General features: G+C 40.8%; 1 long non-coding RNA gene across 1 annotated transcript in view; it reads left to right on the plus strand.

Annotated features, from left to right (window-relative positions):
* The window catches only part of LOC141278970 (uncharacterized), a 34,825-nt gene extending 10,570 nt beyond the window's left edge, over positions 1-24,255 (plus strand). Inside the window, exons 2-3 of the long non-coding RNA XR_012332497.1 lie at positions 748-7,424; positions 9,940-24,255. This is a non-coding gene — a long non-coding RNA (uncharacterized lncRNA). The remainder of the gene's footprint in view (positions 1-747; positions 7,425-9,939) is intronic.
* The last annotated feature ends 524 nt before the right edge of the window (positions 24,256-24,779 follow it).

The following is a 24,779-nucleotide window of genomic DNA, read 5'->3' on the forward strand; positions in this document are numbered from 1 at the left end:
TTAATGCTGTTCACTTGACTTTCACGGGGTTTGCATTTTATTTTTAACATTTAGCTTTGGAGTTATATAAAAGCCACCAGCAACATTTAATCTTATTTGTGCCTGTATTTAAGTAATACTGTAATAAAATAATTTAAGTCAAACACTGAGGTCCGTCAAAACTTTCTTTATAAAAGGAATTACTTTGGAGAAACAAAATTTCAAATTGTGAAAATAGTAAACCAGACAAAACCAAAGACAGAGCCCTATGACATATACCTCGAACTATTGATATTAATCCACAGTTTGGGTACATTTGGTCAATCAGGTAAAAATACACATAATGGAACTACCACCCACACTGTGCAGTGCCCTTGTCCACAGGATATACTCACAGACCTCATCTACTGTTTATCAAAATCAAGACACACGGTATCTTGGGCCACTTCCTCACCTGTCAGTCTAGTCGCCCTATTAGGTGTTCATGTGATGGATATTTGCCGAGGGCTCCCTGGGTACCAGACCTTGTTCTGGGGCCTTGGAATCCCAGCTGTTGGGGCTTTTAGCATAGCCCTTCCAGATTCCTCCTCAGACCTCCACCCGGTAAGGCCCTACCACGTGTACTGTTTACTCAACTGCACACAGTTTTTAATCATTATATGTTAACTATCACACTAGGCAACTGGAAGTGGGATGTATGCAGTTTCTGCCTTCCCTGAGACTTGAATTCCACTAATCTAAGCTTCCATTTTGTTCTTCTGGCCTCAGTCCTGAGGCCAAGCACTGCCCACCTTGCTGGGCTTTCTCTTCCTGCTCAGCTGCTTTCTCCATTGGGCCCAGGAGACCTGTGTGATTTCACCTGAACTTAACACATGTGAAGGAGCCCAGGTCAGCCCACCAGAGGAAGAGAAGCTGTGTGGAGAGAGGCCCCGATTGTGTCAGTTGTGCCAACTCTTGCAGTTTCCTCAAAGAATTGTGAGCTTAAAAAAAAAGGTAGTTATTTATTTTTTTCATATTTAAAAATTTTTTTATTTTATATTGGAGCATATAGATTAATAATGTTGTGTTAGTTTCAGGTGTACAGCAAAGTGATTCAGTTATACCTATACATGTATCTATTCTTTTTCAAATTCTTTTCCGATTTAGGTTATTACAGATTACTTAGCAGAGTTCTCTGTGCTATACAGTAAGTCCTTGTTGGTTATCTATTTTAAATATAGCAGTGGGTACATGTCAGTTCCAAATTCCCAATCTATCCCTCCTCCCCCTTCCCCCCAGTTCACTATAAGTTCCTTCTCTAAGTCTGTGAGTCTGTTTCCATTTTGTAAATAAGTTCATTCGTATCTTTTTTTTTAAAGATTCTGAATGTAAGTGATATAATAAGATATTTGTGTTTCTCTGTCTGACTTACTTCACTTAGTATGATAATCTCCACGTCTATCCATGTTGCTTCAAATGGCATTATTTCATTCTTTTTCATAGCTGAGTAATATTCCATTGTATATATGTACCACATCTTCTTTATCCACTCCTCTGTTGATGGACATTTAGGTTGCTTCCATGTCCTGGCTATTGTAAATAGAGCTGCAATGAACATTGGGTTGCATGTATCCTTTTGAACCATGTTTTTCTCCAGATATGTGTCCAGGAGTGGGATTGCTGGGTCATATGGTAGTTCTATTTTTAGTTTTTTAAGGAACCTCCATACTGTTCTCCATAGTGACTGTACCAATTTACATTCCCACCAACAGTGTAGGAGGGTTCCCTTTTCTCCACACCCTCTCCAGCATTTATTGTTTGTAGATGTTTTGATGATGGCCATTCTGACCGGTGTGAGGCGATATCTCATTGTAGTTTTGATTTGCATTTGTCTAATAATTAACAATGTTGAGCATCTTTTCATGTGCCTCTTGCCCATCTGTATGTCTTCTTTGGAGAAATGTCTATTTAGGTCTCTGCCCATTTTTTGATTGGGCTGTTTGTATTTTTGATATTGAGCCACATGAGCTGTTTGTAAATTTTGGAGACTAATTCCTCGTTGGTTGCATCGTTTTGCAAATATTTTCTCCTATTCTGTGGGTTGTCTTTTCGTTTTGTCTGTGGTTTCCTTTGCTGTGCAAAAGCTTTTGAGTTTAATTAAGTCCCCCAAAAAACAGTTGTTATTTTAAACTGTGAAGTTTTGGGGTGGTTCTTTTACCCACTGAAAGCTAATTGATAAGGCACTTTTGCCAAAAAACAGTCCACTTGCATGTCCAACAGGTGACTGGTTAAATGAAATCTCATTCATTCATGCATTGAAAAAGTGAGATGACCATCAAGAATAATGGCATTGATATATGTTTACCGACATGGGAAGCTGTTCTTGATGTGCTTGTTAAGTTGAAAAGAATATTATAAGACATGTAAAATATCTCCTTTTGTGTGAAAACTCAAAACCTAAGTAAACAAGCTATGAATTTGTCTGGCAGGTTATACTTTAATGTGAACATTAGATTATTTTTACTGTTTTGTTTCTGATGATTTTAAAAAGGTTTTAATATTAATTCTTTGGGTATCTCTATTGTCTCATTTGTCTACTTGGATTAAAAGAAATAATAAGGAGAGTTTTGTTTTATGTAGAAGAGATAGTGAATGTAGTTTGATTTCTACAGGTAATATTTTAATTAACTTTTAAAGAAAGCCATTGTCTCTATCTATGCCCTAGTCCCCAATACCGTGCTCATTTCTTTTCTCACCTCACCTCTGCTTTGTGTCTTTTGCATCCCTACTCTTGGGCTCCCCTTTTTTTTCTATTAATTTTTTTGGAGTATGGTTGCTTTACAGTGTTGTGTTAGTTTCTACCGTATAGCAAAGTGAATCAGCTATACGTATACATATATCCCCTCTTTTTTGGATTTCCTTCCCATTTAGGTCACCACAGGGGCTCCCCTTTCGTGTCTCTCTCTTTTTCTGCTTTCCTCCCTGCGGTTGTTGGCCTCCATGAAACATTCATTATAATTTTATTCTTTGCTTCTGTCACAGCACCTTTCTATCTTACGTTCCCATGCTGGATCTGTGTTTGTGGATGAAACCTGAGAGCACTTGGCTACAGACAGACTTTTGTCTTCTCAGTAAGCAAAGTAACCTAAGAAGACTGGGGACAGGACTAATGCTGCCAAGTGCATGGGGATGGCACTGATGGGGAGGTGGGAGATGACAGAGTTAATGGATAGGGAAAATGCGTTCAGGCTCAACATCGAGAAGGAATGCAGAGATAACACGATGCACCACACGCTCTCCCTAATACCTGCTTAGTATTTATACTGTGACTTTGACTAACAAGCTGAATTTCCCTTTTTAAATTGTGACTAATCTTGAGGTAGGCAGACAGCCCCTTTCTACTGATGGAAATATTGAGTACCAAAAATGACTAAGTGATATATCTTAGGTCAAAGGAGAATCTAGTGTCAAACTTCATCATCTGATCTCTACCAGTGGTCTGTGTATTTTCACTACAAATAGACACTCTGAAAAGAATAGTGTGGCAATACTGCTGGGTATTTTTACAAGTAAAATGACAATTTGCTATTAAAAATGCAAAACACCAATGAATGCAAAAATAATAATTAATGGACTTATAATGGGAAAATAGCAATAGTATTTGTCTCTTCATTTCTACTTATCTCCCTCTCTCTGCATCTGTCTTTGCCTAGAGTTTACATAAGTAAAGGCACCATGTTTATGATGCATTTTGGGGCAGTTTCTGAGTCTTTGTATCAGGTTTTTCAAACAATCAAAATGCTAAGTGATGCAGTGTAATTATGTGGTTTTGTGAGCTTCAGGATAGTTTTTATTTTTTAAATTGGTTCAGCCTCACATTTTCCCTAATGGTTACAAATGATTTGAGGCTTGGAGCTATGAACTCTGCTTAGTGGAAGGTAATCCTGCACTGGGAGTCATTCACTGTGCCTGGGGGGAAGGAAAAAAGGAGTGTTTCATCTATTATCAATGTAAATGGCTGCACTGATGCTAAACTGTAACAACTATTAACTGTGGGTATGTGTTAATCCGTAATTACAGTTGAACCACTTTCCTGCAGTAACCAAAGATTTATCTATTTTGGGTATACTTTAATACCATGCGGTAAGTATGGAAATAAATTCCTCAAGCTATATAAAATCAGACTAAAGCACATTTCCCTTAAATGTGCTCTCTAAAATCTGTGCCTTTCTATTTTCTATTGGAAATCCATATCGTATTGAGTTACGCATTTTTCTAGCTGTTTTTCTTTATAACTTATTATCTTTTAAGTCCAAATATATTGAAGGAGCAGATAGCAGTGATACTAAAATAATGTTTAAACTAAACATTTTATTTTATTTACTTATTTATTTTTTTGTGATACGCAGGCCTCTCCCCGTTGTGGTCCCTCCCGTTGCGGAGCACAGGCTCCGGACACGCAGGCTCAGTGGCCATGGCTCACGGGCCCAGCCGCTCCGCAGCATGTGGGATCTTCCCGGACCGAAACACGAACCCGTGTCGCCTGCATCGGCAGGCGGACTCTCAACCACTGCGCCACCAGGGAAGCCCTCAACATTTTATTTTTAATCACATAGAACTTGTCTCGTAGTTCTAGTGAACTCCACTTATTGCCCCCCACCCCTCCCCATGAGTGGAGGTTGGAAGCTAAAGTACTGCTATGTGGGGGGATGGTAGGTGGCAGTACTTAAATGCAAAGGGAGAATGGTGTGCCAGTTTACTAAGTCAAATTAATGCTTTCAAATATAATGTGCAGAAACTATTTGCTTATTCATTATATCCTCATTACCTATTATGTGTCCAGAGTTTACGAGGACAGAGTCTTAGGAGGATGTAATCCAAGCCTAATTAGAGATACAGGCCAGCAAACATATCTACACTGCAGTGTGATAAGTGAAAACCGTGGAGGAAAGTATGCATTACAGTTACTTGGTCAACTTTGGTTGGAGAAGGCCAAAGAAGTCTTCAGAGAAGAAGTAATGATTGCACACACAAAGGTCTCCAACATAGGCACTGGAACAGAGAGCCCTGGATGTAAATCACACTCTTCTACAGAGAAACTCACCCCATGACGTTGGGCACACTTACTCATCTGCACTCAGCTTTAGTTTCCAACAGGAGAAATATGATAAATAATACTAGTGAGGAAATTCATGTAAAAAGCTTTGCACAATCCTTGGTACATAGTAAATTCTCATTAGATGAGAATCTAAAGAACTCTGTGGAGTTCTTTGATAAGAGACCCTTGCACCTGTCCAAGGCTCCAGAGTCCGCTGGGAGGCAGCAAGAATGGGGGAGGGCGGTTGGAGTTGTGTTTCTTGGTGACATAAGGAGAAGGGAGCAAAGAAGGACCCTTGTGCCTCCTAAATCATCTTGACACTCTTGAGAGCTGAACTGCAGCTGGTAGCACCCATGTCTCCCTGTCACAGATGAGCCAAACTGACCTCATTCAAACTCCATCCTCCCAGGAAATCTATATTTGTGCAGCACTCCACAGCTTCTTATCTGAACCTCCAAAGAATCCATGCAACTAGCAGGCATGGAACACTATCCTTCTCCTAAAGGCGAGGGCCTTGCAGTTCAGAGAAGTTGAATAATATATGCGGTTGATAACGCTTAGAAGGGTTGAGCCAGGACTTGACTTTAGGTTCACATTGGTATAATGAGGAAATTGTGTTGGTTCATACACAATTTATCCATGGCAAAGGGTCCTGGAATAGTGAGAGTAGAATTATAATCTTCGGTGGGAGAGAGAAAGAACCAGTAGCCTGCTGCTGTACTAGCAGCAGGAGTCCCTATCATTTGTAGTTTTAAATATTCAAGATAGAGACTTACCCCTGGGCTCCCACCCCCGTTTACATGGCCTCCAGTTCATAACAGGTTGTATGTACTCTTCCCATGCCCACCTTCGTGGCAGCCCATGGCTCACACCTCCACTTCTGATTGCATTGTTTCATCTCTTTTCAGCCTTGCTCTAATTTCCAGCATTTCCACTCTATTACTTTTGTATATTTTTTATATCTAAGAAGACAGCCCCCAGCCATACTGACCTGCCTACTGGGCAGTCCAATTTATCTCCCCAGCTACCACGGATCACCTTTTTGTTGGTGCTCTGGGGACAAAATTGCATAGGTTTTGAATGGACTCTCTCTAACTTTATGTTTCCCATTAGTCCTGTTACTTGATCCCTCAGCTTCTGATAAGGAATATGTATTTACTTTATTAAACACTTTATTCACATTATCATATGAGGTCAAGAACAGGTAATGTAAAGCAAGTTCTGTAATTGAGTTTTATTATTACTCCCATTTTACAGAGGAAAAAGTGGAGACTCTGAGAGGTTAAGTAATATTTCCAAGTGGCAGAATTGGAGTTAAAGCCAAGGTCTGCCTGACTCTATTCAGATGTGTAGATTGTGGCTACCATATTGGATAGCACAGCTCTAGACCATTGTGCTGTGCTCCCTGGTGTCAGTTCTTTGCGTTTAATGGCACTCTGGACTTGCAGTTTGTGAAATTTTAAAATAATGCCAAATGACCTGCCAATTGGGAATGCAGAATCAATGCTCAGAGTCATAAAATGGTAGTTTTATAAGGAACCCTTTGTTTTGTTCATATTATTATGAAGTATGGTGTTAGGATTTAAAAGAGTGTTTGATTTCCTGTTTTTGTTTTGTTTTTTTTCTCCCAAAGTCACATAGATGTGGTTAGCCTGAAAAAGAGAAAACTGGGAAATATTATAAAGCAAAGTACAAGTATCTGAAAGGCAATTTTATGAGAAAAGACTAGATTTCTATGTAACCAAATGGGCATGACTGGGAACAGTGGACATGACCACAAGAATAACAATGGATAAAGGACAGTCAGCTCTGTTGGGAGAGAGAGAAGGCCAGCTTGGAAGGCAGTGGACTCCTAGCACTGGAGCTGTTCGTGCAGAGTCTACACAGCCACTTGGTGGGCATGTTGTAAAGCCAGCCCATGCACTGGAACATAATTGGCTTGCGTTCTTATATCACCAAGAGTCTGTGAGTTTGGAATGACAAAATATGTTTTTAAGCTTTGCATGATTCCCTTCTAAATCTAAATTTAGACCTCAGTATATAGATTTTGGCACCATAGTGAAGATGTCTGTCTAGTGTAAATGTTCAACATACAGTCAGTAAACTCCCTTGAAAACTCCCTTGTGTGATGCCTACCATTGGGTAGAGCTTGGATCTCTGCAAAAGAAAATAACATGCCTTCTTGTTTTATTTTGGAAACATCCAATAAGGATCCTTTAGCTTTTGAATTGATGTAGTGATTTCAAGACCATACCACCAAAATGAAATCTGCATTTCAGTAGATGTATCATTGATTTGTTATCCACCCTAAGAAGCAGAATATGGTTGCAATCTGAGGATTACTTGTTCCAAAGACAGTGGTGGAGAGGTGAGTCTAAATAATGATAAAACACCCAAAGTCAGAAGGAACCTTGTAGTTATCTTAGTGTTAAGTACAAATCAGACCACAGTAGTCATTTTAGAGTCTCAGGATGACTTGCTATACATTTTGGATAGATTAGGTCAGTGTTCCTAATACATATGAATTGTTAGGGACTGAATTGTGTCACCCCCCCAAATTCATATGTAGACACCCTAAGCCCCCAAATACCTCGGAATGTGACTGTATTTGGAGATAGAGCCTTTAAAGAGGTAATTAAGTTAAAATGAGGCAATTAGGAAGGGTCTTAATCCAATCTGGCTAGTGTCTTTATAAGAAGAGGAGATTAGGATAACACCATGAATGCATGCAGAGAGAAAAGGTCATGTGAGGACACAATGAGAAGGCAGCCATGCAAGCCAGGAAGAGAGGCCTCAAGAGAAATCAGTCATTCTGACATCTTGATCTTGGACTTCCAGCTTCCAGAACTGTGAGAAATAAATTTCTGTGGTTTACGGCACCTTTTCTGTGGTATTTTGGTATGGCAGTCCCAGAAAACTAATACATGAATTATCTGGGGATCTTCTTAAAATGTGCATTCTGATTCAGGAGGTCTGGGGTAGAGCCTGAGACTACATTTCTAATGCTTTGAGTAGCAAAGAGCTAGGTTGGGTTGCAGCAACAATTTTATCCTGAAATCACAATGGCTTAACAAAATAAAGTTGACTCTTGTTGTGTATCTAAAGAGAGTGGGCTTGAGTGAAGCCATCCACATAGGCAGTCAGTAGCCATTCAGGAACTTACACTGACAAAGTCTTTTCACTACCTGCAATATCATTTGTTGCCAAGTCAGGGAAAGAAGGCGTTGAAAGGCTGCCCGTCCACATAACTTCTGCTTATATCCCATTGGGCAGAACTAGTCATGCGGTCTTGCCTAGCTGCAAGAAGTCTGGGAAGTGTAGCCTTCCTTGTGCCCAGAAATGAGAGGCTACCTGGATACCAGTGATGGTAATTCCACTACACTAGTAATTTCCACTACACTTCCATTCTGATTTTTCCCTTTCAGACATTTCACTGCTATCTGGCAATAGTGCTGAATGGGAACAGGAACACACTTGTCTTCCACTGGAGAGACGGAATGGTATTATCTTCCCCTTATAACCCACTAAACTATATTGTAAACAGATATTTGGGGTGGTGAATACAATGTATACCCTCAAGATATTAATATTAGGCTCTCTTTCCCTCGTGATGCTCTTTCAGAGACCATTCAAGATGCAGATCGCTGGGGAAGATGTTAAGGAGTTTCACATTTTATTATTATTATTTTATTACTATTATTATATTACTATTATTATTCTCAGTCCATGTATTCTTCCACGATATTTTAGAAACATAAACTTGCCCCCAGATTTCCATTTCCTTAGAGGTTTGGGATATATTCCTAGAAGCTGTCTTTCAGAGAATCAGTCTGATTGCAAGTCTTTGAGAAACTCTAAAGTCTAGTTTACAGAAAAGAAAGAAAGGCTTGTAAAGAAAACAATGGTGTGAGTTTGGCCCTTGACAGGATGAGAAGCTTAGAGATCAGAATGTGGAAAAGGGTGGGAACATGAAGGCATGAGCAAGAGGTTCAGAGGACCACTTTTTAAAGGCTTCTCTCTAAAAGCAAGGAATAATAGTATCCTAGTCTAGGCCATAAAAGAAGTCTCAATAAATTTAAAGGAATTAAAATATATAGCAAATGTTCTCTGGCCACACACAGTATTAAATTAGGAGTCAACATAATTACACTATCTGTAAAATATCCAAATATTTGCAAAGTTAAAGATATACTAGAATGTAATCTATGAACTAAAATAAAATCATGAGACATTAGAAAATATTTTGAAATAAATGATAATAAAAGACAATATATCAAATTTGTTGGATGAAGCTAAAGCAGTGGTTAGAGGGTAATTTGTAGGTTTGAGTGATTATATCAGAAAGGAATACATGTATAACATCAGTGATCTGTGGTCAACCTTAAGTAATTAGGAAGAGAGAAAATTAAACCCAAAGTTAACTTTTAAAAAGGAAATTCTAAAAATAAGAGTGGAAATAAATGAAATAGAAAACATGAGCAAGGAGGAAACAAAGTCAAAGCTGGTTCTTTGAAAAGATCAATACAATTAATTTAACCTTAGCTAGACTGATCAAGGAAAAAAGAGAGAAAAATAATTACCAATTTTAGGAATGAAAGAAGAGTTGTTATGATATATTTCACAGATATGAAAACAATAATAAGAGAATATGGTAAATAATTTTAAGAATTACCAATTTCATGAATGAAGTATATTTTCCACAGACATGAAAACAATAATAAGAGAATGTTATAAATAATTTTATACCAATTAATTTGGAAACTTAGATAAGATGACTACATTTCTTTAGAACATATTTTATCAAGATTGACACAATAAGAAATAGGAAGTCTGAATAGCCTATAGCTGCTAATGACATTGAATTAAATTTAAAATTTTTCCAGAAAGAAAACTCCAGCCTCAGATGGCTTCACTGGTGAATTCTATCGAATATTTAAGGAAGAAATAACATCACTCTCTTTCAGAAAATAGAGAGGAAGAAAACAGTTCCCAGTTCATGTAATGAGGCTGAAATTACACGGATATCAAAAACAGACAGGGTTTTTAGAAATTTCATGTAAAAATCTAAAATTCTAAAAATCTTATATGTTCTGGTATAATGTTATAAGTCATAATTCTAGTTATTACTTTAAAATGTATATCTCAGAAATAACTAAATTTCCTTGTCAATTGCATTATTATGAACTTTCATCAAATCTTTAACCGTGGTCATTTTTAAGTCTTCTGTCATCTGTCATTTACAGACAGTTCTGGGTGTACTCTGATGCTTTCGCAAAAATGTTCCTATAAAAGGGTTTCATCTTCAAGGAATTCATGGTAAAGACTCTGACAAGTACAGGTTTCTGGTAACTGACTATACTGCTGAACTGAATGAATAAGCATTTTCAGAACTCTAATGGAAAACTGATGAACTCATAAAAGTGCTAACAAAAGATCAAGATGAAAAAAAATTAATTACATGGGACTGAGTGAACTGATGAGGATGATTATAATTTTTGTGACTTTCTGTTTGAATAAAAAAAAATCTCACAAGGACTTAGAGGCAAAAAATATACAAATCAGTTTTCACTGCAAAGTAAAGGTGCTGTTACAGTGGAGGATTACTGGACTGATTGTCAATATTATGACATAGTATGAGTGTGTTTCGTGTTTGGTAATTGCAATCATTGTTGCTTTTGTTGTGGCCATCCATTTACAATGCTTGGTGTCAGTTTATTTATCTCTTGTAAAAATAAAATACAGTGTATGTGTGTGAAGAAAATAAAATAAAAAGTCAAAAAAAACCCACCAGACGGGGTGATTACAAGAAAATTACAGAAAATACACCTTATGAATACAGACACAAAAATCCTTATCAAAATATTAGCAAATTAAATTTAGCAATGTGTAAAAAGAATAATAGGGCTTCCCTGGTGGCACAGTGGTTAAGAATCCGCCTGCCAATGCAGGGGACAATGGTTCGGGCCCTGGTCCGGGAAGATCCCACATGCTGCGGAGCAACTAAGCCCGTGCGCCACAACTACTGAGCCTGCGCTCTAGACCCCGCGAGCTACAACTACTGCAGCCCACGCAACTACAGCCCATGCTCCACAGCAAGAGAAGCCACCGCAATGAGAAGCCTGCGCACCGCAAAGAAGGGTATCCCCCGCTCACCACAACTAGAGAAAGCCTGCGCGCAGCAACGAAGACCCAATGCAGCCAAAAATAAATAAATAAAATTAAAAGAAAAAAAAAGAAAAATATTTTCACCAACTGGAATTTATCACAAGAATGCAAGCTTGGTTTAACATTCCAAAATTAATTATTAATTCAAAATATTAGATTAAAGGAGAAGAATTCTATGATCATCTCAATAGATGCAGAAAAAGCATTTGACAAAATTCCACTCACATTCATGATTTTAAAAAAACTCTCGCCCAACTAGGAATAGAAGGGAATTTCCTCAGTGTAGGTCACTATGAAAAACCTAGAGCTAACATCATACTAATGATGAAATACTGAAGCCTTTCCTTCCAAGAATGGGAATAAGACAAGAATGTATTTTCTCACCACTGTTATTCAACAGTGTAATGCAGGCTATGGTCGTTGAAATAATGGAAGAAAAAGAAATAAAAATATACAGTTTGGAAAGAAGGAAGTATAACTCTCTTCACAGATGACTTGATTGTGTACAAAGAAAATCCTAAGGAATATACCAAAACACAACACACACACACACACACACACACACACACACACACCCCAACTACATAAATATGAGCAAATTTAGTAAGGTTGCTAGAAATTGGAAGTCAATATATAAAAATCAATTGTATTTCTATAGCAATGAACAGTTGGAAAGTAAAATATAAAATTCCATTGGCAATGGCATCCAAAAACGTAAGACACCTGGAGATAAATTTAAAGACATGCGAGACCTCTACACAGAAGACTATGAAACATTGCTGAGAAGAATTAAAGAAAATCTAAATAAAGGGAAATATGTAACATATTCATGGATAGGACGACTCAAAATTGTTAAGATGTCAATATTCTCTGAAGTGATCTGAAAAGTCAGTGCAGTCCCAGTGAAAATCTAAGCAGAAATCGGCAAGCCAATTATAAAGTTCATATGGAAATGCAAAGGACCTACAATGGCCATTTTTCATTTTTGAAGAAGAAAAACAAAGTTGATAGGCTGACACTTCTCAAAGGTGAAGTGCTAATAGGACTTCCCTGTGGGCGCAGTGGTTGAGAGTCCGCCTGCCGATGCAGGGGACACGGGTTCGTGCTCCGGTCCGGGAAGATCCCACATGCCGCGGAGCGGCTGGGCCCGTGAGCCATGGCCGCTGAGCCTGCACGTCCGGAGCCTGTGCTCCGCAACGGGAGAAACCACAGCAGTGAGAGGCCCGCGTACCACAACAAGCAAACAAAAAAACAAACAAAAAAAAGTGATAGTAATCAAGACGATGTGTATTTTTTGTTAAGGGATAGACAAATCTAGCAATGGAACAAGTAAATAGAAAGTCCAGCCATTCATCCACGAGTATAAGACCAAATGTTTGTCAAAAATACAAAAACAATGCAACCATTTTCAACAAATTGTTCTGGACATGTTGCGTGAATTGTTGCGTGAACATGTGGTTAATGTCATCCCCTGACCCCCGCCCCAGCCCCAGACTGTTAGCGGCTCCAGGGAAAGGCGCATGTGTAGTTTTGCTCACCAGCACCTAGCACAGTGCCTGGCACATGGCAGGTAAACAATAAATATTTGCTGGAGAAATGGTGACTGGCAAAGGCAAGTGAAACAGTGAAACTCTGTCGTCCATCCTTCCCTCCCTCCTCTAATTCCAAACATACACCACCCTCCCCCAGACTGCCTTTGGAGGCTTTCTCTTCACCTTTGCCCTTTCCCTGAGTTGGTTAGTACCAGCCTTTACTTGTGTACAGTGTGTAGAGGAGGGGAGTGGAGGGGGCAGGTGTTGGGGCAGCAGGGAGATTTGTCTCTTAATGGCAGCCTCAGAGCCATAACCCTGCCCTTAAGGAGCCCTGCAGTAGGAGGCTTTGACAGTGATTAAGAAATCAGCAGCCCTCTGTATTCCCTCCTAAGAACTTTTACACGGGAGGGCACTCCAGGCCGCCTCTCACTGCTCTCCGGCTTGGGGTTTCATGCTTATCTGTATTATTCATATGTTGAACTTGTACTGCCTCCCTGATTGCTCTTAGGAGCCTTAGTTGTGAAACTCTCCTATCTTTTGGCAAGATTTGCCTTGTTAAAAAGGGGCAACATGGCAATATATTGTTACTCTGCCTTCGCTGCCGCTTTATCTTTCTTTGCCTTTTTTTTTTTAACATCTTTATTGGAGTATACTTGCTTTACAATGGTGGGTTAGCTTCTGCATTATAACAAAGTGAATCAGCTATACATATATATATATCCCCACATCCCCTCCCTCTTGTGTCTCCCTCCCACCCTCCCTATCCCACCCCTCTAGGTGGTCACAAAGCACCGAGCTGATCTCCCTGTGCTATGTGGCTGCTTCCCACTAGCTATCTATTTCACATTTGGTAGTGTATATATGTCCATGCCACTCTCTCACTTTGTTCCAGCTTACCCTTCCCCCTCCCTGTGTCCTCAAGTCCATTCTCTATGTCTGCGTCTTTATTTCTGTCCTGCCCCTAGGTTCTTCAGAACCTTTTTTTTTTTAAGATTCCATATATATGTGTTAGCATATGGTATTTGTTTTTCTCTTTCTGACTTACTTCACTCTGTAAGACAGACTCTAGGTCCATCCATCTCACTACAAATAACTCAATTTCGTTTCTTTTTATGGCTGAGTAATATTCCATTGTATATATGTGCCACATCTTTATCCATTCATCTGTCGATGGACACTTAGGTTGCTTCCATGTCCTGGCTATTGTAAATAGATCTGCAGTGAACATTGTGGTACATGACTCTTTCTGAATTATGGTTTCCTCAGGATATATGCCCAGTAGTGGGATTGCTGGGTTGTATGGTAGTTCTATTTTTAGTTTTTTTAAGGAACCTCCAAGCTGTTCTCCATAGTGGCTGTATCAATTTACATTCCCACCAACAGTGCAAGAGGGTTCCCTTTTCTCCACACCCTCTCCAGCATTTATTGTTTGTAGATTTTTTTGATGATGGCCATTCTGACTGGTGTGAGGTGATACCTCATTGTAGTTTTGATTTGCATTTCTCTAACGATTAGTGGTGTTGAGCATTCTTTCATGTGTTTGTTAGCCATCTGTATATCTTCTTTGGAGAAATGTCTAGTTAGGTCTTCTGCCCATTTTTGGATTGGGTTGTTTCTTTTTTTTGATATTGAGCTGCATGAGCTGCTTGTAAATTTTGGAGATTAATCCTTTGTCAGTTGCTTCACTTGCAAATATTTTCTTCCATTCTGAGGGTTGTCTTTTCGTCTTCTTTATGGTTTCCTTTGCTGTGCAAAAGCTTTTAAGTTTCATTAGGTCCCATTTGTTTATTTTTGCCACTTTATCTTATTCTCTGCCTTCAAAAGCATGAAGGGAAAGTACTCTTACAATCCCACGGACAGGGGACGCTTATAGCACCACAGTCCTCTGTAGAGTATCCATCCCTGGCTCTAGGGGTCAGAAGTTCAAACATTTAGCTGGAAGTGTATTAACTTACTTTCTTCTCCCAATTTTTTATTTTGAAATAATAGTACACTCTCAAGAAGTTGCAAAAATAATGTACAGAAGGGTCCCATGCCCCCTTCACCATACTTTTTGTTTTAATTTATAAATGTAACATAGGAGCAACATAAAATTTGAGTACAAAAGTATGTAAAGTACAAGTTTCTCCCATTAATAATTCTGTCAATATCCTAGCAGTTTTATATGCATAAATGCATATATGAAGACAATTGGAGCTGTTTATCAAAAAATGGGATCATGCTATACAGCAACCTTATTTTCTTACCAGAATCTAAGTCAAAAATCTTCCCATGTCAGTGGCCAGAGCTGCCGCAAATTCTGGTAAACAGGTATGTAAAAGAGAAAATATTTCAAACACTCATATTCAGAAAATGTGGCATTTATTTGGGGAAATTTACTTGAGAAAAGTTAGTAAGAATGAGCACACTTCAATTCCAGACTCACATAAAAAAAATAGGCATGTTCTAAGGGAAGCTCAGCTGGTTCCTGTTTTCAGTCACATTATCCTTTTCTGGAAACAAACACCTGTCTTCAGGAAAAGTTTCAGGTGGGTCATTACTGGTATATCTCCAAAGTTAATAACCAGTTGTTTCCATTCAAACCTCAATCTCCTTGTTTGAACAGGTAAGAAGTCTGCCACTTGTTTCAAAAATGACCTTTTGGCCAGCTTGCTGGACAGGGCTCAGGGCATTCCTTTGGGAGTCATTAGGGATGGGTGAGACCAATTAAGATCAAGTCAGGACAACACAGTGGGAAGGTGACCAGAAGCCATGGCAGCAGGTGGAGGGGAGCGGGGTCCTCCCCAGTGGGTGGGCACAGGATCGGCTCAGTCCGGGCTTCCTCCCAAAGGAGATGCCCGGAGGCCGCCGACTCCCTTCTGACAGCATCCCCAGGAGGGAATGGTGAAGTGCAGCGTTGTGGATGACAGCTGCCGTTTTGAAGGGCTCAGGTACTGGAGGGGCAGCCCCTGGGGCAGGAAACTTTCTCGGTTCACCCTTTGGATTCATCTCTTCTCCCCCAGCTCAGATCAGGAGGGCTCTGACCTGAGGGGATTGCAGTGTATGATGATAGCACCCGAGGGTGAGGGGAAATAGCTTGTAAAAAGGTCAAGGTCTCTCCCTGAATCTTCACAGAGGCTGGAAAGTGGGACTCCTTCCCTCAGAGGAGAATCAGAATGATTTAATACTCCTTTGCCTCATTGCCCCTCACATGCCACCAATTCCCTTCTCTGTTACCCTCAGCTGACCGTGGTCCCAGTGGAAGGCTTACTGAACTTTCCTGACCCAAGCCTGGCTTTTTCTGTCAGGTCTAGGTAGATGATTGGAGAATGTGTCTGACTCTTCCAAACAGTTTCTTAGTGGAAAAGATTCACTTCCTACTATTAGCTGGACTTGCCATTCTCCCATGCTTTTACATTTTGAATCCACTAGGCCTCCCAAGCCTGAACCCCAGGAGGCATTGTACACCCCTCTCTCCATCAGCCCACACACCCAAGACCTGCCCTTCTCTTCTCCATAATAATAACTCTCCACTCCCATCACCACTGTTTGAGTTCAGTCATTCATTTGACAAGTATTTGAGTACTCGTGTGCCAGCCTCTGGGCATGGGGATGTGCAGACTCAGGCGTCACCATCCTTGCCCTCCTAGAGCATATGACTTAGGAAATTAAAGTCTTCATCAGTTTTCCTCAGGCCTTCTCACTGGGTTTCTCTGTTCATTCTCAGATTTGCTAACCAGTTCATCCCCTGTGTAATGTCCAGCACATTAAAAAAAAAAAACCAAAAAAGAAACTAACAAATAAACCCCCCAAACCACATCTTCATCCTGTCTCTCTTCCTGGTGGTAAGAGGGGAAGAAGCACTAGATGAAGAAGTCGGGGAGCAAAAGATGAATTTTAGCTCTTCCACTGTCCATGTGACTTTTGAGAAGTCTCAGTTCCCTAACCTTGAAAATGGAGCTGGAGTAGATAACACAACACTGTAATTTGTACTGATTTTAAAAATACCAATAGCTTGTGATGGAGCTTTACACGGTCTTATTCAATCCTCATAATGACCCTAGAAAGGATACTATTTATTGAGCACAGGGCTCACCTACTCAGCATTAGATGAGATTAGAATTGAACATCAGGGCCAAAAACCTAAAAATAAAATAAATCACAATAGTTTAAGAAAATGATTCTTCAAATAGCATCTAAACTTGTAGTCTTCCATGGGTCAAGAGCCCCGAGTAGTGACCACTTTCATCCACCGATCCCAACAGGACTTAGGTAACCCCACAGCCTAGGGGCCGTGCAGGGGCTGGACCAGAAGCCAGCAGGGGCCCAGGGGAGGGTCAGTGTGAGCAGAGTGGGCTCAGGAGCCCCTACCAGGGGCTACGGGGACACCAGAGGGCCTCATTTTTGCTTCTCATTCTCTAACTGTCCCTCTCTCTTTTTATCTCTGTATCTCTTTATTTCTCTCTTTTTTCTGATTATCTTTATAGCTCTCTTTTTTTTATATGTTGTTAAAATATCTCTCTTTTTTGGGAGGGAGGGAATTATTTCTTCCTTTCTCATCCCCCCTTAATTATTAACTATATGCTTTGGGTCAAATTATGAGCGCCTGTTTCCTTATCTGTAAATAAAGCAAAATGGCACATAGGTCTGCTTCACCAGGCACGATGTTAAGCCCTGTACTTACAGTAATTGATGGAATTCTGTCAATTATGAGGTTCTTTATTACAAATTCCATTCTCCAGATGAGAACACTGAGGCAAACATGTTAACTGACTTGCCTCAGGTTACACAGCTAGTAGGTCACAACCCTGTTATTTGAATCCTGGCCACGTGGCTTCAGAGCCCTTGACCTCGCCCCAGGCTCATTCTCAAAGAGGAGAAACTGTGAATCCCCAAAAGCAGTGGCGGGCATGGTAGCGCTGGGGTCATCCCGAGGTTATCTGCCTGTGAGAAAGACGTCAAAGCACCCCCAGGACATAATAGATCAATAACTGGTGATTGCTTCGGGCTAAAGATCTGGCTTTTGCCAAGCTTTTGTTCTACTGAGTGAGGTGTCGAAACTGGGGGAGGTGACTACAGGCAGCATGGCTGGAAACAGGGGAGGGGAGCCTGGGAGTCAGGGAGAGAACTGGGCATGGACAGATGCTATGATGGAAAGAGCAATCTGAGGGGGAAAAGACTGAGATTGGAGGCATTTTAGGGCTTTAAACCAGGTGGGAGGGAACATTCTACTTATCTCCCCACAAATCTTCCTCGCTAGTCATTAGTGCTTTGCGAGCTTAATTGGTGTTTTTAACATCTAGTTAACCTTTGACCTGAGTCAGGTGAGATTAGCTCGGCTAATGAATCCAATCACGCCGGCTTCTACCCATGAGTCCGTTCGCCTGATCTCTCCGTGCGTGCACTAGACTGGCACGCTAGGAAGTTTCACGTCGGTGAAAGACGCTCTCCAGGGCCGCACATGGTGAGTGGTCAGCCCCTGGGTATGCATCTTGTGAATACGACCCCAGATGCTGAGTTTATCCCTTTCTAGCTCCGCCAGGGATCCCCGGTCTCCTGTTGGCGTGGTGCTCCCCAGCCGAGCAAGTGAAGCGCACAGCTTTGTTATTTCTACCCCCGTGTCTCTGTTCCCCACGGGTCACACGTTCGTAGAGAAATGCCGCAGCCTCACTCCCACCGGCCTCTGCTTCCCCGTCATCTCTCATCATTTCCCACTTGTTGTTGTCAACTCATCAGAGGAGGTGTCCCCACAGTGACAGTGATAACGGACCCTCAGCAGATAGACCTGTGCGTTAGCCGTGCCGTGTGCCAAGGTTCTTAAAGGATTCTGAGGCAGGCAGTGAAGTGTTGGTGGCTGAGGAGTGTTCTCATATCAGCACCCCAAAGTCAGGCTCTGCCCCAAGAGAGCCACTTGAAGGCAGCGCAGCAGAAAAAGGTAGAGGGGGGTCCTCCTTCCACGCAGGGCAACTGAGAGAGGTGGGCCCTGGCCGGGGCTGCCTGCAGGGCAGAGGGAGGAAGCGTGGAGGCCACGCTGGCCTCACCTCCAGCCCCACCAGCTGGCCCCAGTGAGGGCTCTGGAATGCATGCGGAGTGAGGTCCTGGGTGCCAAGGAGCTGCTGGGCCCGAGCAGCCCGAGGAAATACCTGCCTGAGCCCCTCCCTTCCCCTCCGCCCTGCCTGTCACGACTTCGGGTGAAAAGGGCTCTGAGAGGAACGGGACGCATGCTGCAGCTCATTAACCTCTGGAGCCCCCGTGTCCACCACGGGCTGCCTGACACACAGGAGGCGTTCAGCGGAGCTGCTGTTAGCTGAGCAGATTAAAACGGGAAATCATGATTACCATTACTGGGCTTATGATACAATCATTGCTCAAAATTTAAAAAAAACAAACAGAAAAACCCCAAACGAATAAGACATGAAGAAGCGGGTGGGGAAAGAGAAAGGAAAAAAAAGGAAGCTTTGGGGTCACGGGATACTTCAAAGGCAGAGGCCTGGGTGGGGCATTCCTGTCCTTTGCTCCCCCCCACCCTCCTGAGAATAAACACATCCAATGTGAGGAGGGAGAAGCCAGAGTCTGGGGCCGGGAGAGGATCAGCCGGGTCTGCGAAGGGCAGGTGATTTTGCCACCAGCCCAGAGGCAGGCCTCCGTAAGCTCCTGTCCTGAGACTCTGGCTGACAGGCCTCCTCGGTGAATATAAAAATACCTGAAGGACTGGGCTCTTCACAGCAGGCGCTTTTCCTCTTTGAAGTTCACAGGCCGAAACAAGTTGCCTTTGCAGCCTCACACAAACCGCATGCAGAGAAAAGAAAATGCCGGTAATGCAGCAATTTTTTTCTCCCTTCACTTTGTCTGAATCAAGTAGGAGTTTGTCCGTTTAAACTGTCTGCAGCAAATGTAAATTCTAAGCCTGAAAGTCATTCGGGGAATACTAGCAGTGCACACTGAAGAAAAAGGTGACTTCAGAGAGGTGGCTTGGAGGGGCGGTGTGCCGTAGGGGCCTTGGAAATCAGTATCGCCCGCCACGCATGGAGGCATCTTTGCCTTTTTGTGTTTTAGCAAAAGAGAGGGCAGCAATCCATCTACTTGGCCTGGATTTCTAATTGTGTGACTCCTTAAGATTCTCCCTGAAGTATTCGGATTTTTTTACTCTTTAGAAAAGAAAAGGCTATTCAGAGCAAGTGGTTTTATTAGTAAATGTTAGTTTCTACTTTCTGTGTGTGCGGACTGGAAGAACTAATTCTAAGTCCAGGATGAAGCAAAAATGATCAGTGCTGAGGGGAAAATAAATGAATCCCTTTCCAAGAGTAGGACAGAGAAGGACTAAGTGAGGAATTAAGTCTGGAGTTGGGATTATGGGCAAACGCTGTCCTTCCCTTCTCATTTTTATCAGGTCTTCCTAGATGAAGGAAGTGTTTCTAGGCTATCTTCAGAAGGGAGAGAGCCCTGGGCCTGATGCCTCTTGACTGAGAAACTGTTCTCAATGCTGATTTATCTCTGCAGACTGCAGGGCTCTTCTTGAACAGAGATTTCAAAGAGTTAAACTACTTCCATATGTCCAGCATGAGAATGGAGTTTGTAGCCTTTGGCAACCTCGTCTGAATCCAGCTGCAGCTGCTACCTGTGTGTTCCACTGTGTGTGTGTGTGTGTGTGTGTGTGTGTGTGTGTGTTCGTGTTCGCACACACACACCCGCACACCCATGTGTGCAGTGACATCTGAACCGTGTTCTGACTGTGTCAATGAAACTGTTATGTCTTTGTTGGGGGAGATATTAATTCTGAGCAATTACCGCTCCTTCTCCCCTCCCTCCCACCCCCTTCCCCTCCCTTCATCTGCTCAGCAAGGACCATGGACCATGTCAAACAATATACAACAGAGAAGAATGCAAATAAACTTTAGTCTGCATAGCCCCAGCAAAGCAGTTAGCCGCCCACTTGCAAGATACTTAACTCTTGTACACATGATACACAAAGAACGCTAGCTACTTTCACCAATCCCTTTAGACCAAAAAAAAAAAAAAAAAAAAAAAAAGGCAAAAGAACTGATCCTTGTCTTTCTATCTGTGAGGTTGCAGTAGTTCCTCCTGCTAATAAAGGAGCTTTTCCCATGATGCAGTGTGATAAGGATTGGCCTACATGTAGTCCAGAAAGCCACCGCCGATGTTTTCTTGATTAGGTGTCTTATCTTCCATTGAGCTGCATCTGATGAAGATTGCTGACAGCATAATGGCTGGGAAAACATCGGACAGCTCCATAAAATGGCAGCTATGTTATGACATGTCAGCCAGGACCTGGTGGATGGTAAGTTTGATGGGATCCCATTTTTTTCCACCCACCCGCCCCCAAACTTTCCGCCCCCCTGCTTTATTGTTCCATGCACATGTTATAAAGTTCCCTGCCTGCAGAAAGTTCAAGCTGAAGTTGTGGGAGCCTGGGGTGGCTCCGCACACCAGTGTGCAAGATAGGATTTCCCCGCTATTGTGGCCAGGGACATAGACCTGCTTTTTTTAAAAAAAGGCAGTGTGAGTTTTTGTTCACTTCTTGAAAAAAAGAAAAATGCAAATGGTACGGTCGGCCCTGGGCTGGCTTGTGTGAAATGTATGGAGGTGGGACAGTCAGTGGGAGACTGGAGCCTTCTTGGCTAATTGTTCTTGCATTAGTCTTAGAACAGGGTAATGTAGTTCTTTCTGCAGCTTCTCTGAATAATGATTGAGATAGTGTATTGTATCATGTTGTGTGCGGTTCCCTCATCAGTATGCGACTGTCCCCCACGCTTCGCCTTAATTTGGAATCCACCTCCCTTTCAATGAATACTGTAACTGGAGCAACCACTGATTACTATGCCACTCAGTGTAATTAAATTTAGTTAATGAGGATATGCATATTCAGTTCATTATTTTTCTTTGCTCTGGCAAATGTGTGTGGGTTTGTTGTTGCTGGTTTTTTTTTTAATCCTCATATTTGTCCAGCTGCAAATTTGGGGAAGAGAAAAAGCAGCATAAAAATTCAGGACATTGATGAATCCGGTGATTGAACTTTAAAAATAATATTGGGAGGAGAGAAGTCGTAACGTTCTTTAATCAGAATGCTGGGATTCAAGGCTCTAGTTTTGGGAAAGGAAACCTTTCAGATCAAAAAACTGCTACATGAAAAATTTCAATCTAATGATTTCTGTTTTGTGGACAATGGTCTCTTGTATGCAATAGTCGTGACATGAATGGGCAAACCTTCTGCAGGGAAGCATTCCAGTATGAATATTAAGTTCATTCTTGGGTTAATTCATCTGAGCATTTATTGCCTTTTTTCTTTCCTTCCTTCCTTTCTTCCATTTCTTTCTTTTCCTTTCTCTTCTTTTCTTCCTCTCTTTCTTTCCTTCTGCCCCTTTCATTTACATATTGATTGCTTTTTGCTTGCTGGCTTTGATAACTATTATGCTTACTGCAAGGGCTGTTTTCCCTCAATTAGTACAGTGTGAAACAATGGGCACTTTATTCTAGGTAGGGAGGGCTATGGCCAGCCCAGCCCTGGTGGTCAGCCCAACTCCCGTGCCCAGATGAAAGAGAGCACCTTCCGATTAGTCCGGGCTGCTGGCGCTGCTAGGCAAGAGGGTTTCTTATTAATGTGTTTGAATTTCCCGAAAGGTGGATGCTATGCTGTTGCTTCTGGGCTCTTCCTGAGGGCTCAGTGTGCAGAAGTTTCCCTGTACACTGCAGCTCTTCCCTGCGCCTTCTCACCAATGTGAGATGTGGCAGCCTGCAGGAAAACTTTTCCGCCGCTGCTACTTGTTGCTGTTTTGAGTTTCAGAAAGAAAGGCCAGTTCCTCAAGGAAAGACAGAAGCCTCTCTCTCTCTTTCTGTCTCCCTCCCTCCCTCTCGCTCTCTCCCCATTTCTCTATCTCTCCCTCTCCCTCCACCATTTTACTCCAGTTGAAATACATTTTACAAGTGATAGAAGGTCTACGGTGGCAAATGTTCATTGATGGTTGTATCTCTCAGACTTTAGCACTGGTTTGTGCATGGGTGCAGTGACCTCTTAAAATAACTGGCAGATAATTTGGAGAAAGATATTGCAAAATGAGTATGTAAAAGATTTGCTCGACATGACTGTACCAAGAATTGGAAGTGGTGTTTGAATCGTTACTGTGCCTCTTCGTTATCATTTTAGAATGTTCCCAGAAGCGAGTTTTAAAATCAATGTTTTTACTAAATGAAACATTTCTTTTCTGTTGGAAAAAAAAGTCAAAGGTTTTACTCTAACTTTTTTTTTATACTTAAAAACTGAGATTCACATGGGTAGACTGAGATAATCACTGTAAATATTTCGCCCTTAAGCTTCATCATTCTGGTTCTGTGCAGAGAGATCTTAGCTTCCCAAGAGAAGTATGTTGTGAATACTATTGTAAAGGTTTGTGTAAGCTGATTATTCATTTTTTAAAAAATTATGTTCTTTTATTGCCTGAGAAGATGCAGAATGTGTGTAGGGACAGGTTCAGAGGTAAAATATTACGTGAAAAATGTTTGCATAAATTATTTTCATATTTTACCTTCGTTAGGTTACATGAATAATATGTAAGTTTCTTATTAAGGACAATTCAGTTTTAATAAGCTTGGTTAACTTGGGAAAAAATATCTAAGCAGTTAATATATTATGTGTCACTGAACACTTGGAATGACATGATTCATGGAAAACCTAATTAATTAAACTAAATTATTGCTTATTGTTAATAATATATCAGAAGAGGGAGGAAAGTGCATGCGAGCTACTTTATACCATGATTCCCCTGTTTTGGATTTAAGGAATAATTTTAAAAGGTGTTTTAAGATTCTTACCAACTAGTTTATTGTGATTCTTCTCTCACCGTGACATTGCTTCTTTTATTTTTACAATTACTCTGGGCCTTTTGTGTAAGAAAGGATATTGTATCCTTATTTGGCTTAATCAAATGAAGTTTTAGTAACCAAATCCTGAATTCCAAAGCTACGGTGTTCAAGTATCCCGGCAATTGCTTCCTGACTTATTGTCTGTTTCACTTAGATTCTCTTACTGTGTGACAATGATCATAAATTCTACTTGACAGGGAAAAAACCCAAACAAGACGTAGTTGTCCAATTCTACATCTGTTTTCCTTCCTAGATAGGCATGTTTTAGTAAAACAGAGGGAGGAAAAACATTTTATTGAGACAGCTAAAAATAAACAAACACAAGAAGAGCGAATTCGTGTGTGTGTATGTTGAATATGTACATACATGCAGTTTTTTTAATAAGGCAAAACCATATATGTTTTACTTCTTTAGATCATTTTGCCTGTTAGTTCTTTCAAAGAGAAAAATCATGTAAGCAGTTTAAATTAAAGTTGGTTGGCTATATTTAGAGCTCTGTTGATGACCTTTCACATTACTTAAAAGGAAATACCACTTGGAATGTATTAAAGATGTGTCTTATAAATAGCACTGTTTCATTAATGGTTATTGATGATGCTGTATGTTTCCTTTTGAACCACTGAAAAATTAAAAAAATAATTTTGGACTTTCCGTTCTATTTTGTACTGCTTATTTACAGCTCTTTGTGAGACTTATTAGAACTTCTTTGTTAGCTATTTAAAACTTCAGGGTAACGGGTATGCACCAGGCATTATTTTTTTTTCTAAATTTCATAAGACTAATCCTTTGATCCCACAGAACCAGGACAGAACATTTGTAAATTTACCTTAATCATGAAAGACAATTATATAAATATTAATCCATAAAATTAATTCAGAAAACTAATTGCTAGTCTGAGACTTGAAATTCTCACGGTCTCGTAAATATTAATCAAAGGAAACAGGCAGGTAAACATAAAAATTTAACCCGTTCTCACATTATCAAAGGCACAAAGGTGGTTCTTGGTTGAATACCAATGAATATAGTTGGATGTAATATACTTTTAATTTTTCTTGAAAGAAACTAATTTTCTATTTGAGAAGTTGATGTGTTAAAATATGATACTTTTATATAATTTTATCATTTGGTTTAAGACAATACTAATACTAATAAATTTATCACTGTTTTAA

The sequence above is a fragment of the Tursiops truncatus genome, chromosome 6 (assembly GCF_011762595.2).
Source record: "Tursiops truncatus isolate mTurTru1 chromosome 6, mTurTru1.mat.Y, whole genome shotgun sequence".
Lineage (NCBI taxonomy): Eukaryota > Metazoa > Chordata > Mammalia > Artiodactyla > Delphinidae > Tursiops > Tursiops truncatus.